The 11554-nt window shown below is 42.0% G+C and overlaps 3 pseudogenes; 1 reads left to right on the top strand and 2 right to left on the bottom strand.

Moving 5' to 3' along the window:
• Nucleotides 1-715: 715 nt before the first annotated feature.
• LOC101576965 lies at nucleotides 716-1209 on the bottom strand (annotated as a pseudogene).
• Nucleotides 1210-3976: 2767 nt separating this feature from the next.
• On the bottom strand, nucleotides 3977-5010 carry LOC101560802 (annotated as a pseudogene).
• Nucleotides 5011-5432: 422 nt separating this feature from the next.
• Nucleotides 5433-6374, top strand: LOC101577373 (annotated as a pseudogene).
• Nucleotides 6375-11554: the final 5180 nt, after the last annotated feature.

The following is an 11554-nucleotide window of genomic DNA, read 5'->3' as shown; positions in this document are numbered from 1 at the left end:
AATGTCAGATTGTTGCCCCATATTTGGGAAGTTTTCTGCAATTACTTCTGCCCATATTCTTTTTATATCATTTGTATTGACTCCTTCCTTCTCATTGATGCCTATTAGTCTTACATTGTTCACCTTTGCATCATCTTGCAGGTATTGAATTATTTTTCCCTGCATTCTAGTTTTTTTTTTCTCTGAATGTCTTCAGGGCAGGTTTGGCTGGTTTGAGTTATGGGTATTGAACCACAGCAACCTGAGCCTGACGGCTTTGTGGAAGCAGCCACTTAAAGAACTGAGCTAAGGGGCAGGCCCCCTTTCTAGTTGTTTTTAAGAGATCTTTCCTTGCTTTTTCACTAGCTGCAATGGTGTCTTTCAGGTCAGAATGTCTATTTTCACTTTCACTCAAACGGTTTTGCCAGCTTGTGATTGAGGTTTTAATTTCCTGTACATCACTTTGAATCAGTTTCATACATTCTATTTCTTTCCTAAATTGCTTATTCAGGGGTTTCATCATTTTTATATTCTGCTCTATTTTTTTAATCAGTGTATTCTTTTTTTAAATTTGAATAATTTATTCTAACAAAAGTATAAAGTATGGAAAATTAATCATTTCAAAGAATAGCGTTTCCCACTTGCAGAATTCAGTTTTTAGCACCTTGGAAAAGAAACACAGAGTTAAGACAGGTAGCCATACAGGCTCCAGAGCTACCCACAGAGACTAAGATTGTGTGGTTCATGCACAGCAGTCATTTGGTTTATTCCTTTACATTTTGAGAGTGCCACAAAACATAATAGAGGAAGAAGGTGTCACTGAATTCATGGTTGGTGGTTAAAAGATGGGACAGAAATGCTGAGAAGACAAGGTCACAGGCTTGCTCCAGAGGTCAGATGGACAGCCTGAAGGTGCTGATGATGCAGTACATGGTCTTGTTCTCCCATCGCACGGTGCAGCTCCCATCCGTATTGCTGTCCCAGAAGCAGGAACTCTCTTTGTGTAATCCAGCTCCGTTCTTCTGCATAATTACACACGTCGTGATGTACTTAAATGGCTTCCCTAGCTTGGTGAGCTGGCTTAGAGTCTGCTCCACTACATTGGTGGTCCACTGATTGACTTTGCTGTGCTGGTAAGCGTTGCCGATGGCAACTTTATGGCCTCTTTTACAAAGTTGCTCACTTCATCAACAACAAAGCAGTCTCCTCCGAGCCCTGGTAGTCTTCCATCTTTGCTCCCACAAGTCACCTCTCTATCAGTGTATTCTTTAGAAGCACTTAGTACTTCTTTAATTATAGTTATCACTACATTTTTTAGTTCAGAAATTATTTCTGATCTGATTTCTTCTATACTTTTCTGCAGTTGTTTCTTTACTGCCAACGCTATTATTTCAGAGATATCTGGTGTGTGATTTCCAATTTTCTCTATACTAGTGTCTTCTGCATTTGTACTGGGTGGACTCGGGGCCTGAGACTGCATTTTGTTCCTTCTCTTTGTTATTTTGTGTACCACTGTCTTCTGACCTTTGGTGTAGAGCTTAGATAGAGTTATTACCTTAGCACCTAATGAAATTCACATACTGATATTCCAAGTTCTAGGTAATGCAGTTGTGCCTGACTTGGGTCTGGCTGCTGTGCTCAGCTCCTTCCTGCTGCTGCCCTTGGAGATGAGCCTGCTGTGTCACTCTGGCATGATGTTCTGCTCCTGAATCAGCTGCGTGGGTCTTGCCTCTAACCTCTTTGAAGGGAGTTCTCCTGCAGGGTTCTGTGCTGTGCCCACACTCTGGGTTGAATGAGGATCCAATGGGCCCCAGGCTGGCTCACTCGCATGCTGGGCCTGTGCTCTGGGTCTATTCAGGTTCTGGCGGCCCTGGATCATCTCACTCACCTGCCAGGCCTGGGCTCTGAACCTATTCAGGGTCCACAGGCCCTGGGTCATCTCACTCACACACTGGGCCTGGGCTCTGGGTCTATTCTGGATCATGAGGCTGATTCCTAAGCATTTAATTTTTCTGGATGTTATTGTGAAAAGCATGGTTTCCCTAATTTTTCTTTCATTGTGTTCATTGTGTACAAAAAATGTGATTGAGTTTTGAGTATTGACTTTGTATCCTGCTACACTACTGAACTTAGTTGTTAAATCTATAAGTCTCTTGGTGGAGTTTTTAGGATCTTCTATGTAAAGTATCATACCATCGGCAAATAATGGCAATTTTACTTCTTCCTTTCCAATCATTATTCCTTTTCTTTTTCTGTCTTGTCTAATTGTCTGGCTAATTTTTCCAGAACTATATTGAATAGAAGTGGTGATAGTGGGCATCCTTCTCTTGTACCTGATTTTAGAGGAAAAGCTTTCAGTTTTTGTCCATTTAGAGTGATGATGGCTGTTGGTGTCTCATAAGTGGCTTTTATCAGGTTGAGGCAATGACCACATATTCCAATTTTCTTTATGATTTTTATCATTAATGAGTGTTGGCATTTGGCAAGTACTTTTTCTGCATCTACTGAGATAATCATGTGGTTTTTTTTTCTTTGGCTTTTTGTGTGGTGTTTTACATTTATGGATTTGCATATATTGAACCATCCCTGAAACTCCTGCATGAATAACACTTGGTTTTGATGTATAATCTTCTTGATGACTTTTAAAAATCTGTTTTATATAATTTTATTGAGGAGTTTTCATCTATGTTCATTAAAGAGATTGCCTGTAGTTAACTTTTATTAGTTGGATATTTTTCTCTGGTTTTTGTATCCGAAAAGTGCTTGACCCTAGCAATGAGTTTGGGAGAATTTCTCGCTTTCAATTTCATTGAAGAGGTTGAGAAATGTTGCCACTAAATCTTCTCTAAATGTCCTATACAATGATTTCAGGCATCCCACCTTGCTCAGCTCATAGCGCTCGTGTACTTCCAAAGATCCTAACAGTCACTCATCTTGAAGCCACCCCCTTCTTTATAAATTAATAAAATCTGCATTCAGCTCTGTGTCAAGGCCTTTGTTCCAGTTAGCTATCTTGTATCTGGACTGAGGACCCCTTGGCACCCCACAACTACAAATACTTCTTAGTGTTTTTATTCTTGCTATGGGTTGCTCTGGAAGTGGTAGATTGGAACTTTTTCTTTACATCACTTCTTTATTATACTGATATGGAAAAAGATTTACAGTTATGCTCAAATGAGTACTGGCCCATGTGGTGTGGCCAAGCCAGCTGGAACATCTTTCAGAAATCAGACATTGTGAGACACACTTAGACATGGTCAAGAGGCATTTTCACTGCCACCAAACCAAGGCAGAGGGATCCTAAGATACCCAGAAGGATGTGCTCCTACCCCACAGAGGACAGAGCTCATCCTATACTGGTGTGAGGAATGGCTTATTTTCTGATGACCACATGTGGAACTATTCAACCACCACTAGAAGCCCCAGAAGTGTTTTTGTTTGCATAATTTTTCTTTTGTAGAAAAATTGAACACATAAACTTAATTCAGGATTAGTCCAAACCTTCTGGAACCAGCTCCTCTAGGGAAGAAACTATATTTCAGTTGCCATGAAGGTTACATTCATCTCTCACCAGAATGTTGACAGCTCACTATTTGACTGGACTACAAAAGAGCGCAGGGCTGGCTCTGGAGAGCAGCATGCTCAGGCTGTTCCTCACTGGTCATGCCTTGATATGGTTATCCCTGTCCTCTACTCAAGCAGATCCTTAGTAAACAAAGCAGAAGCACTAGACAAACAGTTACTACTTCTAACTCTCCTGGATAAGAAGAGCCTTCCCTGGGCTTGGACTAAGAACTAGAGGCTGTGTCCCAGAGGTCCTGTTCTGACTAGATTCTATCAAGTGAGTGGGTGTAGGAGTCAAAATGCTAAAAGTGAAATGGGAGCCACTGGTCCCCATCTGCAACTACAACACAGGATGCCTAGAGATGTGGTCAGTGTGATGGGTGGGGGAGAGATGTGGAGGGTGGGTGGATGGGGCACAGGCTGCTGGTGGTCTTCACTTCTTGGACTTGCCCTGGATAGCTGCAGCTTCCATGGCTTTGCACATGGTCTCTTCATCCCCTAGGAACTGCATGGGCTTGATGGGCTTTAAGTGCTTATCCAACTCATAGCCAATAAGAATACCAGTTAGCAGGTTCAACTCCATGATGGCTTCTTCAGAGAGACCTTCCAGATGCTTGACTATACCCTGGAGGCTGTTTCTGTGGGCTGCAGTCAACACCCTTTTCCCCTCCTTGATCTGGGAAACAACTTCTTCATTCCAGAAGGACAGAGCTCTGGCAATAAAATCTTTCAGACTCTCACAGGAAGGCAGCTGATCTTCAGTGAGATCTGCATACCTACAATCCTTGCTGGTGTTGCTGTAGAAGGGATGGTCAGGCTCCATTGGGGGGGGGGGTGGGACACTGTAGGAGCCATGCCAGATATTCACCTGGGCCTCGCCATGCTTGCCAGCTGTTTCTGCTTTATTAAGGCCAGTCAGACCCCCATAGTGCCACTCATTGAGACACCAAGTTCTCAACACTGGCAGCCACATCTGGTCAATGGCATCCAGCACTATCCAGAGGGACCAGAATGCTCTTTTCTGCACTGAGGTGAAGCAGATATCAAATTTGTAGCCAGCGTCTCGCAGTGCCTGTCCACTGGGCTTTGCCTCTTTGTGGCCTGCCGGGCTCAAGTTGGCATCATACCAGCTGCTGAAGTGATTCTCCAGGTTTCAGGTGCTCTTGCCATGCTGGATGAGCACCAGTTTATAGGTGACTATGGCGACAGGAGAGGGAAGTGGGGCAGTGAGACTGGAGCAGTGGAATTAATGCAATAGGATTCCAATATTTTTTTCCATGGGATTACAAATCTAAACTTCTTAAATTGAGATAAGGACTTGGAAGGTCTGTCTATAGGAATATCTATCTATCTATCTATCTATCTATCTATGTATCTATGTATATGAACTCTCTTAATTAATAATTAACTTGACCTTATATACAAGGCTTCTCCTAACCAACCCATAAATCTCAGAGACAAGGCCATTGCAAGGACAAATAGGCAAGAAGAAATCAAACAACTCTCCTAGGAACATGCACATAGGGAATGGCACCTGGACTAGAGTTTTGGAGCCTGGGAATCCTATGAAAATGGCCAATCAGGTTGTGATAATTTCCATGAGGAAATGTTCCTATCACTTAATAAAAAAGGTGAAAGATAAAGGCCCATGGGTCCCTGTTCAGAGCCCTCTGTCTCTGCTTAAAGGCAGCTTTCTATCTTCTGCTTTGTCCTTCTTACAAATAAAGTGTCTTCCCTCATTTTAAACTCTATCACTTTAATTAATTAGTGGTGATGAGTTTAAAATCCCTGGTGGGGGCTGGAGAGATAGCTCAGCAGTCTAAGTGCTTGCCTGGCAAGCACAAGGACCTAGTTAGGTGGTGTGCAGCCATCTGTACAACGCAGCAGCCATGGCCAGCCACATCAAGCTCTACACTGGTGCCAAGATGCCCATCATGGGGCTGGGCATGTGGAAGTCATCTCCCGGCCAAGTGATCAAGGCCATGAAAGTAGCAATTGACCTCGGGTGCCACCACATTGATTGTGCCCAGGTGTACCGGAATGAGAAGGAGGTGGGAGTGACCCTGTTGGAGAAGCTCAAGGAGGGGGTGGTGAAGTGCCAGGAGCTCTTCATCATCAGAAAGCTGTGGTGCACATTCCATGACAAGAGCCTGGTGAAAGGAGCCTTCTAGAAGACTCTTACTGACCTGCAGCTGGGCTAGTTGGACCTCTACCTTGTCCATTGGCCCACAGGCTTCAAACATGGACTTATTTCCCATTGGATGCGAGAGGCAATGTGATTCCCAGTGACACTGATTTTGTGGACACCTGGACAGCCATGGAAGAGCTGGTGGATGAAGGGCTGGTGAAAGCAATTGGCATCTCCAACTTCAATCATCTTCAGATCGAGAGGATCTTAAGCAAGCTTAAACTATGAGCCAGCTTTTAACCAGATCAAATGCCACCCATACCTAACTCAGGAGAAGCTGATCCAGTACTGCCAGTCCAAAGGCATTGTGGTGACTGCTTACAGTCCCCTCAGTTCTCCCGAAAGGCCCCATGCTAAGCCAGAAGACCCTTCCATCCTGGAAGATCCCAGGATTAAAGAAATTGCAAACAAGTACAATGAAACTACTGCTCAGGTGCTGATCCATTTCCCCATGCAGAGGAATTTGGTAGTGATCCCCAAATCTGTGACACCAGCCCACATTGTTGAGATCTTCCAGGTTTTTGACTTTGAGCTGAGCAGTGAGGACATGGCCACCTTACTCAGCTACAACAGGAACTGGAGGGCCTGTGCCTTGGTGAGCTGTGCCAGCCACAAGGACTACCCTTCCCATGCAGAGTTTTGAAACTGTGGATGCTTGCTGTTCCTCAGTATCTTGCACCTGTTTCTCCTGCCTCATTTGTCCTTGCAAGTGTAGTGTGGCCTGTGTCACTCGGCAGTGGGCAACAACCTAGAGACAAAGCACTGAAGGCCTGTTAACCTGATGCATAGTGTGAAGAGCAGCATCAGTAGATGAGGTGTCTTTTCTTTGCCTTTTATCATGTCCTGCTGGGGAAGGTACAACTTGAGTACCCTTTTCTGACCAAAGAGAAGCAACTTCTACAAAGCCAAAATATTGTTACTAACAGCTAATTTTTGATTCCTTACAACTGTAATCCTATTAACCAAACTTCTCTTTGCCTCAAATAAAAAGTGTTTTTGTGAAAAACAAACAAACAAAACAAAACAAAAAACAAGTACGAGGACCTGAGTTTGATCTTTGGTACTGCATGCTGTGTCAGCCCAGGAACCTCAAGTCTGATAGCACACCAGGTGGCAATCCCAGTACTGGGGAGGCTGAGACAGGATAATTGCTACAAGTCCAATCTGCATAGCAAGACTCTACCAAATAGATAAATAAATAATTAATTAATTAAAAAAATCCCCAGTGGCTGCACATTCTGATGGAATATTGTTGCATACCCCTGGCTGTGACAGTGGCAACTGTATTTACAGGGCAGAAGGGCAGGTTTCCTAATTTGTATAGTGAGAAAAAATATTTTCAGGATATAAGCCTCAGAAAATAATGTGCACAGATAAGACAAATTTTTAAAAGTAGATGCTTAAAGAATGGCTCATTTTATAGGAAAAAGTCATAGACCCAGTCTACTGTATTTTTTAAAAGATGTTTGACCTACAATGTTTTACCTAAAAGCATTCTTTGAAAATTTTTACTCTGATTCTTTATTTTAAGGTCAGGTTTCTGCCCTTTCCCTTACTAACTAGGCTAGCCTACAGATTTAAAGTATCTTTAACAGATTTTGGTGTGATGAATCTGGAAGAAGTGTAAACAAGTCTGGGGCACACAGATATGGCTAACCTTGGCTAACTTTGTATCCTGAAGTTGTAGTCTTCTTACAAATACAATTACTAAATTATGATTTTCTTGTCTGAGTTCTATCTATCTTTCTTAGGTTAATGCTGCCAAGGGAATAATATCCATCCACCCACACAGAAGAAAGGTCCAGAAGAAAGCTTTTGCTCTTGCAATGTAGATATCACTGCTGATCTGAATCCTCTAGAGTGGAGTGCTTCCCTCTGGAGTTGTTGCTGAGGAGGTGACAGGACACCTAGTTTTTAGCTAGATGCAGATGCTCTAGGTTGCCTCTTAATGAGAGAAGCAAATGAGCTCATCTGGAATCACCCAAGGGAAGGACAATCTCCAGCTGTCTTACAAGTTTACAAAGTGCGTGGCATAAGTAGGAGGCCCATTAGAGTTCCCCCGCTTCCCTGGGCAGCCTGAAAGTGCTCATTAAATGCTTGTTAAAAACTTTACTATTAATGAGTCCTTGAGGGATGTGTGGATTACAAAACAGGTAAGAGACAGAGGAGTTGGGTCCCTGAGCATGTGAGCCTGAGTACCAGAGGCAGATTGCAGAGGGAGCCAGGGCCAAGTTTACTCATGACACACTGTGTCCCTGGCTGCACACAGCTCTGGGACACCTATCTCTAGGTCGCATGCTGTACACATGCTTCCTTTTATAACAGAAAACAAGGAAAACCTCACCTGTCTCATTCCTGTAATCCCAACTACTCTAGAGACTGAGGGAGGAGATTACAAGTTAAAAGCTGCTGACAACAGAGTGAGAACTTTTCTTAAAAAGTAAAGACAAGAAGAGATAATGCAAAGAAAATCCAGGTGTGTTGGTACATTCCTGTAATCCCAACATTGTGGAGGCAAGGAGATTGGGCTCAATTTGAGCACTTTAGAGACTTGTGAGATCCTGACTCAAATAAAAATGGGCCAATGAAGCAGTACTGTGTGACTGTACTGGGTTAAGTCACCAGCACTGCAGAATACATACATACATACATGCTAAACAGTGGTGCATTAGGAAACACTTGGAGACTGAGGCTGTGGGAAACATCAGATTTATTCCACTTACATGCAGGCAGGCTGACATTAGAGTGGTAGCAGCTATCTGGGAGGGAGGTTAAGCATACATAGGGCTTACGTTAGGGACCACGGTCTCAAAGAATCTGGGTGAAATGTTTGAAGTCAAAGTTTCAGAGGCAATCAGTGCAGGTGTGCAGATAGAGTTGGCATCAGGAAGAATTCAGATCAGATCTTAAATTCCTTTATGGCCTTTAATCTGTATATTCTTAGGGCTGGCTTTGTCAGCAGTGAGCTGTCCACATATTTCTCATGTCACTCAAATTAGGCTTGATAATCCCATCATTTTGTTATTATATATAGAGGGGTGGTAAAGAGGATGGAGCCTCTCAGGTGAGACAAGTGAGGTATCATTGGCACCCTAAATGGGAGAAAAATCTTGGGGAACAGGGCTGTATTGAATTGAAATCCGAGCCAGCATTTTAAAAAATGTATTTATATGTATTTAGTACAGCGTCTACAGGATCTCACTACATAGATATGATCCATAGTGATCCTCCTGTTTTCAGCCTCCCAAGCACTGGGATTACAGGCATACACCACCATGCCCATTCACATTTGCTGTTTCAGTGCACCACTGGAGCAGGGCTGGTGCACCATGCCAGGGATCCAAATCCAGGCCACTATGCTCTGCCTAAGCATGCACTTTAGTCAGCTGAGCTATTGGCCAGCCCCAGCATTTGCCTTTTGGTAATCATTTGTACAAAGTCTTATCAAAATTAGACAAAACATCTGAGGGAAGGTGGCCAAGAGAAGGAGGAAAATAGGACTGGAGGAATCATCTACATGTCTTGCCTGGAGGTGTTTTGTCTTGTTAATGGCAGGGAAAGTGGTTATAGATTTTTTTTAAGTAATAGGACTTGGCTCCTTATTTCATACTGAGGGTGGTATGTGACGTTAGTAGCGACCCAGGACTGGGTCTGTATGCGTTGCTGTAGACATGGAAATGTAGAGCCAGCAATCTTTGGCTCAGGTAAGACTGTAGTGGTTCAACAAGGAATCAATTCATACTAAGGTTTGCAAAAAGTTGGAAACAGATGAATGAAGCTGTGAGAAAGCAAAAACAGAGTATAGTGAAATTAAGTGTGTCCTGGCTCTGATTTCCTTGAGGTTTTAGCCCTGGAGTAGATCTGAAACTGCTAACTCCTCTGTGAAAGCAACAGTGTTAGTTTTAGTCCAGTTAGAAACAGTGGAGTTGAATGAGTCACTCTTTGTCTTCTATTTAATTCTAAACAGTACTCAGTGGTTATTCCTGCTTTCATTGTCCTAAGACAGGCAGAGAGTAAAATAAAAAAATCTTAGGGGGTGGTTCATGCGTAGGAGTGTATACATGTTGCATCTCCTACATTGACCTTTGCTCACCCTCACCCTCTCACACTTCATGATAGGTCATAAATATGTACTATGTGTCCCACTTTAATATTAGAGTGATTTCTGAGATAAGTATGTGTGTTGAGGCCCCGAAGATGACTCAGCACCTTGTAAATTTGTCCTAGAGATTCAGTGGGAAAAGTCTAAAGCAGAGGTATTTGGCCTTTAAATTCTGAAAGCCTGATTTATCCACTCTTTTTTGCTTGTTGCTGTTGTTACCACTGGGTGCTTTGTAATGCTTTTTTATTCCCTGTGCACCGTTTTTGGTTTGTTATATCATTTGTTGGATGGACTTTCCCTGAGCAAAACTCCCTCTGATCTTCAATAATAGTTGCTGCTTGCTACCTACTATTGGGTGCACACTTGGTAATTTTTCATTGTCATATACAAGAGCCTGTGTGACCAGATCACTGTAGTTCTCAAGGTCCTTGTTTCTAGGGCAATGAAGACTGAAGCTGACAAGAAAGCATGCAGCAACTAATGGGGAATGACTGAGTGTATGTTTAATATAAAGAATAAAAGGAAGGACTCCCAAATTGTTGGAGAAGGGTTTTGTAAGATTGATGTTATAGGTATTTAAGTCTCTTGGCTTTTTCTGCAGTTGTTCATACAGGTGAACATGATAAAATGCAGGAATGCTCATGGTTGCAGGTAGTCCTCTCATGTCTACAATGCAAACTGATTCATTTGCATTTCATTTCCTTCAAGGTCTTTCCCATCTGTTTAAGGACTTGTTCTTTGTCTCTTCAACTCTATTAGGCTGTAACAATCAGTTTTTTTTAAAAAATTATATTAAAGTAAGTACAAAGTAGTACTAAAACAAAAATTACAAGTGTTACAGAATTTTACTTAACAAAATATAAATTTCATAGTATTTGTCATAAGGCATAGTGTTCTTTTTCAATTAATTGTTCATATCACCAGATATATGCATGCAAAATTGAAAGAAGAAAGAAAAAAAGAAATATATAAGAAATTAAGAGAAAAAGGACAAAGAATTGAAAAAAAAGGAGACAAAATAAATCAATCATTAACTGTTCCTTTCCATAGACAAGGAGAAATCCACAGTACAGTTGTCCAAACCATCTTACATACATACATAGATATATCTTTTTCCCCCACTCCCTTTCCTGTCCTTCTCAACTCATTAATTCCTTCCTGTTAAATAGGTTCATTCTCCTTTTTCAGTATCTATTGTCCCATTCAGATTGTTTTCTCTTTCTGGTTCTCACACTAAGGAGACAATACGATGTTTACACATGGGGGTTTGATTTATTTCACTTAAAGAGTGTGGTCTCTAGTTGCATCCATTTACTGATAAAAGCCTCAAATGTATCCTGTTTTATAGCTGAATAATATTCCATTGTGTAAAAATACCACACCTTCTTTATCCATACCTTAGTTGATGGGCATTTGGGTTGTTTCCAAGATTTTGCTATGACAAATTCTGCTGCTATAAACATGGATGTGCATATATTGCTGTGGTATGATGTTTTAAGTTCTTTTGGAAAAATACCAAGGAGTGGAATAGCTGGCTTGAATAGGAACTCTAATTCTAGCTTTTTTAGGACTCTCCACACTGATTTCCATAGTGGTTGTACCAGTTTTCATTCCCACCAAGAGTGGATAAGATTTCCTTTTCCCCCACGGCCCTTTCAGCATTTGTTATTGGCTGACTTCTTGATGATAGAAATTCTTTTTGGAAGAAAGTGATGTATTTT

Source organism: Octodon degus, unplaced genomic scaffold (assembly GCF_000260255.1).
Source record: "Octodon degus isolate 3935 unplaced genomic scaffold, OctDeg1.0 scaffold00141, whole genome shotgun sequence".
Taxonomy (NCBI): Eukaryota; Metazoa; Chordata; class Mammalia; order Rodentia; family Octodontidae; genus Octodon; species Octodon degus.
Note: the sequence above shows the minus strand (reverse complement) of the source record. Positions and strands in the feature narration are given on the sequence as shown.